Source organism: Metopolophium dirhodum, chromosome 9 (genome assembly GCF_019925205.1).
Source record: "Metopolophium dirhodum isolate CAU chromosome 9, ASM1992520v1, whole genome shotgun sequence".
NCBI lineage: Eukaryota > Metazoa > Arthropoda > Insecta > Hemiptera > Aphididae > Metopolophium > Metopolophium dirhodum.
The window spans coordinates 32,481,463-32,490,183 of NC_083568.1; positions in this window are offsets into that span (position 1 = coordinate 32,481,463).

Sequence of the window (8,721 nt, forward strand, 5' to 3'; positions counted from 1 at the left end):
TTCGTACACAATTTTTTTATTTGAATCTACTACCAACATTTTACTGTTTTTTACCTTATGTTTTTTTCTTGTGTTTTAAACAAGAATGACGACTAGAGCCAAAAAAATTCCCGAACTTAGTGTCAAATCACAATGACAATAAACCAAGTTCTGAACCTCAAAGTAAGTATATTGTAATACATATTAATATATTTCATAAATTTAATTAAAATCAACGAATTAATTTATTATTATTGATTGGTTAGTAATATTTAATTGTTAAGCTAATTGTTAAAAACTCACCGTTTAATACTTTTTTATTAAATAAAATAGAGTATTTACAATCTGTAATATTTATATACAATACAATAAGTAAATTTTATTGATAATATAAGGTACATAACATGAAATGGCGTGAGGAGCAAGGCCCACCAGTGTGTATACCCTTTATGTTAATACTTAAATAGGTTATCAAACTAAATTTTCTGGACCAAAAAATACATTTTCAAATTTACATAACTATTATTCAACTGCTTCTAGTTAGTATAATATTTAGTTATTAATTTAAAATTTTGTCTGTCTGTCTCTATGTATCTATGTCTCTATGTCTCTCTATGCATTCCTAAACGGCTGGACCGATTGCGATGAAATTGGGTACAGAGATAGATTATACTTCTGGGAAGAAGATAGGATTTTAAAAGGGTAAATTATAGGTCCAACCCGGGGAGGTGCTCAAACAGAGATTTTGAGATTTACGATTGATATTTTTGTTTTTATATGGTTTTAATAATAGTTATTATTATTTATGCGACAAACCTGTTGGTGCATTGGTACTTCTATGAATATTACTACAGAAAGTCTCAACTTCGAACCTAGGTTTCGGTGGACTAATTTTTTTGTATTGTTTTTACATTGTTTCTTTTCTTATTTTTCCTTTTTTCTTTTTTTCTTTATCTATACATACGAATGTTCTGTTTTATTTTATTCTTCGGATTTTAATACGGTTAAGTTATGTAAGGATTTTGTATTATAGGTATAACTATCATACTTGAGAGTTAATTTATACATTTGCGTACAAGCCGCTTGAGGTCCGCGATCTATCTAAGTACATTGCCTACCCGATAATGTAAACTGCTGCTAATCTCACGGACTAGCTGAGATGGCTATACATGAAAATAGAATAAAATTTACACTCGAAAAGACATTGCTTTCACACCCAAAATGAGTTGAACAATCAGAAGTTTTTTCTTGGAAACACCGGGTAATTTAGCTAGTTAGAAATAAAAAAGTCTTTCCTGTGGTAACACTCTCCTGTACATTAGGCGTCATGTAGGTAGCTGTAATGGATGTGTTTAATTTTAATTCAATGATATAAAATTATTATATAAGAAAAATTGTTTAAGTGAATACTGAAATATCGAGTGCTTAGTATATCTTATGATACTAGCTATTGCGATTAAAGTAATTTATTCCAAAAAAATGCATTTGAAAATGTCATTGTCTGCATAAAAATATAAAATATAATGATATAACTCATCATATTATATAGTACATTAAAATGTTGAAGTACTCGCGAGAAATCTTTTTAGATTACAACAAATAATTAAATCGTTATTCTTCATTTAAATACATGATTAGTGATTATGTCCAAATCCGTACAAAATGTTTATAAAAATACCGTGTTCGCGCCACGCCCCAAGTATTTTCCGATGTCATCTTAATCCGTCTTAAGGGTAATATATCTTAGAAATGATATCACAATGGGCAGTCAGCCTACTATTTGTTTGCATAATACAATGAGATTCGCAATACAGTCGGTCGGCACTATCGTGAGCCGATCGTCACGAATAAAACACTGCACCAAGCACGTTTGACGTCGGGAGGCGTACGACTGTATCGGCCGGATTTATGTATTATGTAAAGCGCGGGTCAGACCTAACCGAACCAAACCGAACCGAACCGAACCGAACTGAACCGAACCGAACCAAACCGGTCACAATAGGGACACCGGTTGCAATAATGTACAGTTACAAAATTGTTCAACGAATCTTCTCGATGACCCGCGTATTCGGCGAAAATGTATAAATAATAGCTGCCGGACTACTTGCGGCCGACTCGCCCGGCGTCGGTGCCGTGTTCTGTTCCCGACTCGGCTGACGGGCGCCCGCGGGTCTGTCACAGAACACGAGACCGGCCGCACCAAATACGGCGTGTCGTGCGCGCCCTGCCGGTCCACGCGCCGGCCACGACGCGCTATTCACGGACCCGTCCTGGCGGGTACTGGCCACCGCCCGGCGTCGGTGCCGTGTTCTGTTCCTGACTCGGCTGGCGTCAGACTGAATGCCGTCACAGAACACGGGACCGGTCGCATCAAGTACGGCGACTCGTGCGCGCCGTGCCGGCCTACACGCCGGCCACGGCGCGCTATTCACGGACCTACGACGACAGAATGCAGTGGGCGTGGCTTCAAGAGCAGCAGCAGTCGACGCCGCGGGCAACCAGCGTTATCGCGACCACGCGCAATAACCAATCGCAGACAATCACGGGCTACTCCTGCGACTACGCAGCGGGCGAGACCAAGCTTATAGATACGAGTGCGGAGCACAAAATCACGGCAGTGTGTTTCAATTTTTAACTAGAATTTGATTTGCAAATTTTTCAAGATTTTCATATATTTTGTCAACATTTTAAATTTTAATACTAATAAACAATCTTTCATATGGATGTATCTATAAAACCTATGAGCCGTAGATTCGAAAACTAGCGTCCGTTATAATAGTAGCTTAGTCTTGTTAGAATATATCTGTATATACGATAACATATTTCACATCTACAATTAATACTATATTACTATTCAACAAACCTGTTAAGACTTTGTGGGTGAGTATTATATCTCAATTCCTTAGACTCATACGGTAAAGAATCTGGTTGAAAATTAACATCCTTTGTTAAATGTGAGAGTTAAATAAATCTAAAAATTTTTATATTTTTGTTTTGTTTTACAATGGGTTGTAAAAAAATGTTTGCCTAGGGCTATGCTCGGTCTCAATCCGGCACTGTACTATAGGCACTACATTATAATATTATTTATGCGTACGTCATTCGTTATTAAAATATTACTTATTACTAAAAGCAGTGTAGTCATTTTTGTCTAGATGACTAGATCGATCTACAAACATAAACCTAAACTCAACATAAATATATAATAATTAATAAAAATAAATAAAATATTATTATTATAAAATAAAATAACAAAATATGGGATAAATGTATTTTAGCTCTCAATCGATTTTTTTCCCAAGATGTATGTTTTTGCATGATTAAGTTTTTACTACTTTGAGTACCAACTAGATTTACTTTCCTACCAGAGAAGATGCTGTTCAAAAATTCAAGCATTTTTACTGTCCCAAAAGGTGATGTCAGACACATAAAAAAGTATCTAAATTACTGAATTATAAAATTAAAAATATTTTAACTTGCAACATACAAGGCCTCTTAAATTAGATATTATTCCTTTCTCTACTCTTAAACAATATGTTATGTACAATTTTTAGGTTATGACATATAACATATATATACATATTAGATGAGATAAGGAATAACTATTATATTGTATAATATTATTATTTATTTAATTTATGATTATAGTGTAATCATTTTTAATTTTACCAATTTTTAATGCATTTCTAATAGGAATTAAAAAAAAATTTAAATATGATTAATTTGAATATTGGATATTTAATATTATATTATTATTTTATAAATAAAAATCAATACTTATTAGTATCCACCGAGGTGTATCCTATTATCTCGAACTCCTGCAGTTCGATATATTTTTCATGTGTCATGTCTCAATATATACATTTTTTTTTATTACACAAAACCATTTTCGAAATAAAAAAGTGGTTTTCCTAGTGCCCTCAAATATTTGTATTTGTTTTTTTCTTTACGCCGCTGTTCAATAATATTATTAATATGTCAATAATGAAATAATGTTGACACGGCGCATTAGTTAGGCAATTCAGGTACATTTCATATTTCAATTAATTATTACAATAAAATATTTAGGTTTATATACTGTCTCCGCTCAGAATCGTTTTTCTTTTTTATCGTATACTGTACTGGCCGGGAATGGACAAGAATAGGCCATGATACCCGGTCACCAAAGTACTCACTCAACAGGACAGGTTCGCCGAGCAACACCTACGAGTACTAGTGTGCAGGTGGCGTTTGTAGGTGTGTATACATTTTAAGATGTGTACTTAACGCTTATGGTAGCGAAAGGTAACTCAAGTAATAAATGATAACAAGATTTCTGACAGTTGACTTGTTTTACAATCATACACAAATTTAAATAATACACAATGGCATTCTTAGCTATAAAAATTGAATATTTTATTAATTTTTAATTACAAACTAATTTGTAAAGTTTTTATCAACATTCATAAAAAAAAACACTATTTATCGATAAAAATTTAAAAAAAAAATCTACATAATATACATCATTTTTATTGTTTTAGTTGCACTTATACCATTGTCTATTAGCCTTTCATACAATTTCGAGCGATAGGTTTTGTTTTGTTTCATTGAAAAGGTACATAGGTAGAAAATATGGCATTTTTATTGTATGTTTTGCAGTCATATTAATTACAGTACATTACTATAAATAGGCCAAAGAAATGTATTATTATTATAATTTTAACCAACTTCCTTGTGGGATTTGTTACCAGTATTGGGAATTATCTAGATAAGATTTTTTGAAATAAATTATCTTTTAAAGTATCTAGTTAATTATGTTACGATTTATCTAATGTTTAGATTAGATAAAAAATGAGCTCACCTAGATAAATGTATCTAGATAAATATTATAGTGCCCCTACAAAATTATAAAACCAATATTATTAAAATTCTAATATAATATAAATTATTTATAAAATTAGAAGAATATATTTCTTGTTATTATTGGCAACGACAATATTACAAAAATACGAGAACCTGCATGCGGGCTTGCACTATACACCGTTCTCTACTAGCCATAATAAGCATATTAAAATTAATTAGTTATAGGTTTATTTCCCCATCCATTTTAAAAATAAATTAAAATTAACTTCGTAGAACTGCATTTTAAAGGCTCAATTCGTTGTTATTTTAAATATTATGTCTATATATTGATATAAATCTAATATTACAAAAATACTAAAAAAACAATAAAAATAAGTGTAAAAAAATTATATTTATCTAGATATTTATATAGATAGATGTATTGTTGTATTTATCTTTATCTAGATAAATTACATTTATGTTATTTTTATTATATCTAGATAATATTTTGTCAAAATTATATTATCTTATCTAGATAATTTTTTATTTATCTATTGCCAACACTTTTTGTTACTAATATTTTTTATATACATCAGAATATATACAAAAGCATTATTTAACAACTACAATTCAAGTAAGGTATAGGAAGCAAAGTAAATATTTGAACACGCCACCTGATTTGTGCTGAGGAATTTCAATTTGAAACATTCTGCACGTTAAAAAAAAAAAATTTTATATCTTGTAAGCACGTTGAAGCTCACTTGTCGCCCTTGCCACCCAATATTATGCTATTTCAAAACTTTTTGAACTATTCATAGGCGGTCCTACGGGTGCAGCCTCTGCAGCCTATGCTGCACTGGACATTTAAATTGTCAACCGTCACATTTTTTTATTGGTTGTTATTATATAATTATTCATAACTCATAAGGTAGGTATTTTATAATTTAAATATGATTGTTATTTCACGATTTATTTTTCTGATCAAGAACTCGGTTGTTAGTTGTTAGTTCGTAGTTAGTAGTTCTTATGATAAGGCTCGAATGGACTTCAGATCACAATGTAGAGAAGATCTTCTCTAGATTGTGATAGATATTATTTTATCAGTATAGCATTATTCATTTGTACTATCACACATATTAGACGGATTCAATTTTCGTTAACGCTTTTAAGAATTTTAGATCGTCACTCGTTAGCTTTTAAAATTGTAAACTATTGATAGGTATTGATATTAATTTATATATTAATTTAATTATTCATCATTATGCGTAGGTATGCATAGTTCAAAGATGTTAAAAACTACTACTTGATTTACTAATATTTCTTTAAGCCTAAAACTATGATAAAAAATTGGACATCTATCTGTTACCTCAATCTGTTTCGATGGTGTATGTACCATGTCTGGTAGACGGTAATACCTATTGGAAGAGTATAAGCTGTAGTTTAAAGTGAAAAATAAAAATATTCTATATTATGTACACTGCTATGTTTACTGTATTAATTTAGCCCTAGAAAAGGGTAAATTCAGCATCTGGTTTGAAAAATAATGAATGTATATTTAAATTGTTTGGTACTATACGTACAGTAGCTTATTTATATTTTTTCAAAGGAAGTCTTACAAGATATGCTATTTTAGAAAATATAATTGCATCATGATCATTTGGTCATACATTTACAACATTGAAATCATGAAGATTATCTGTACAATATAATCACGATTTTCACAAGCCACATAAATTAATTTTTCATTATCGTGTTGACGCGTTTGTCAATAATAACCAATAATAAAATAACAATATCTAATAACAGTATATAAAGTTAATATAATATACCAATATATATTATTATTAAAAACAAAATCATCATTTTTATAATGATAATCAGCCTTATTAAATAATTATAGTTAGGTACCTAGCGCATATGCCAAAAATATATAAAACTTAAAATAATAATTATCTGAACAAATCATACAAATTGTAATGTGTATTACGTCAAAAAATCATGATAAATGATTAAATAATTGCAATAATCATAAAATATATAGGTATATTATATTTATATTGCTATCAGTAATAATTACTAGCTTAAATTTAACTCTTGACCTGTTAGATTCTGAGTGAAGCGATGAATGTATTGATTTTACAATAATATGTGTGTATTATCAGTTGACATAGAAAAAATACTATTGCACGGTTACATGGAGTACCTGAATTGCTTATCTAATGCGCCGTTTGAACATCATTAAATTATTATTGATTATTAATTGATATGCGCACAGAAAATACAAATACAAATATTTTAAAGCACTGTAAAAAACCTTTTTTTTATGTCTATGGTTTAGCGTAAATAAAATAAATGTATATATTGAGACTTGAGACTATTGGCACATTAAAAAATTGAATTGAGTTCAAGATAAAAAGCTCTACCTAGATGGATGTTTATAACAATAAGTTGTTTTTCATTTCTAAAATAATATAATATTAAATACATAATATTCAAATTTATCATATTTCAACTTCTTTTTAAAATCTTTATTAGAAATGCATTAACAATTACAATTGAACTATAATAACACTATAATAATAAATTAAATAAATAATAATTGTATACGCAATAATGATTCCTTAGCTCATCTAATGTGTATCTAACTAATATTTATAATCTAAGTATTATAAAATATGTATAATAACATAGCCATTTTGGATAACATATTATTTTAGAGTAGAGAAGGAAAAAAATCCTGGATATCTGATTTAGGAGGCAGGTTAAATGTACGTTAAATGTACGTTGAAATATTTTTAAATCTGTAAATCAATTAGTTAGCTATACATATATTTTTCAAATGTAATCATTGTAAAAAAAAAATAAAATGTTTTTATTAGATATGGCAGAATGTGCTCAGTGGCTTGCGTAACGATGATATCACTATAACAGTAATTTTATAATATAATTATAGAAAAATTTAATTTAAATAATATCATGCATTTATTAAGATTGTTAATATTATAACCTACCATAGTATTCTTTAAGATAATTATTTTTTTATTATAATAATAATAATTGTTTATTTTGTAACCAAATATCTATAACATGAACATAATATCAAACAGCAAATATCATATCATCTTCGTTATACGTCACCTTTAAGCGTTATGGCTTGTAATGGTGATGTTCAGTTCACAAAATTAAGTTTACAATTATAAAACATTTAGAGTAGGTAATCAAGATATAATAATTAGATAGTATATAAAATTACGAATACGGGTATTTTTTCCTCGAGTATTTTTACCGATTACCGATGGAACAGACCGACGACCGCTGCAGAGGCTAAACCCAAGGTCCGTTCGATGTGGAAGCGGAAAAAGCGGTTCGTTCGCCACTTGTTGTGTTGTTCTTGATATAGGTCTGTAATATTATAACCTAACCTAAATTTTTTTTTTTTAACTAGGGGAGTTCAAATATTATATTATACACTTTGTACTATGTTATAATAGTATAACATACAGTAGTATATTTATATGTTACAGAGTGTATATAATGTTCGAATGCTCCTAGTTGAAAAAAGTCATACCTAGAATATCAAGAATATCGAGAATGATCGGGAGCGATGCAAAACACGTTATTGTAAATAATTATTGTTTCATCTATTATGACCGATGTATCAACGACTGCTCCGCATACCAAGTAACTATAAAAACTGCCAATAATACTGAAATGATCCGTCCAGTCTTCAAGGTCTGTCGATTGTCTGTGTATGAAAATAAAGATTGTAGAAAATATAATTTTTTGACGGTGGGAGAATTTTTGGGACCGTCGCAAAATGCGTTATTGTAAATAATCATTGTTCCGTCTATTGTGGTCCATGTAACGATGATTGCCACCCGTCCACCCATATACCCCTTATACGGGCTTGGAATCAGAGTC